The sequence below is a fragment of the Microtus ochrogaster genome, chromosome 7 (genome assembly GCF_000317375.1).
Source record: "Microtus ochrogaster isolate Prairie Vole_2 chromosome 7, MicOch1.0, whole genome shotgun sequence".
NCBI classification, from domain to species: domain Eukaryota; kingdom Metazoa; phylum Chordata; class Mammalia; order Rodentia; family Cricetidae; genus Microtus; species Microtus ochrogaster.
This window is the reverse complement of record NC_022014.1, coordinates 83645861-83646242: the sequence shown is the minus strand read 5'-3', so window position 1 is coordinate 83646242 and position 382 is coordinate 83645861.

Here is a 382-nt window from a genome sequence, read left to right as displayed (position 1 = left end):
TTCTAGGCCAGCTTGGTCTACAGAGTGAGTTCCAGGACAACCAGGTCTACATAAAGAAACCCTGTCTCGAAAACGCAAAAAGAGGAAAGACTGTCTTACAGGCCTAGAAACTGATAGTTAGCGGGAAAAGGAACCTGTGCACGGGCGTCTGATGACTCAACCTCTCCCTCAGCCAATCAGGACGCTCCTTCCGTCTCCCCTGTGGGTACGAGCGGCAGTCTAAGAGACTTCAGACAGCCTTGAGACAAGGTGTTCGTGGTCTTCAGTTTAACAGAGAGGTGTAAGCCGTGCGATGGGAGGAAGTGGAGGAGTAAGCAGAGGGAATATTATTAAGTGATCTGTAAACCGAGAATAAGATTGGCCAATCTGTTCTAATATGATC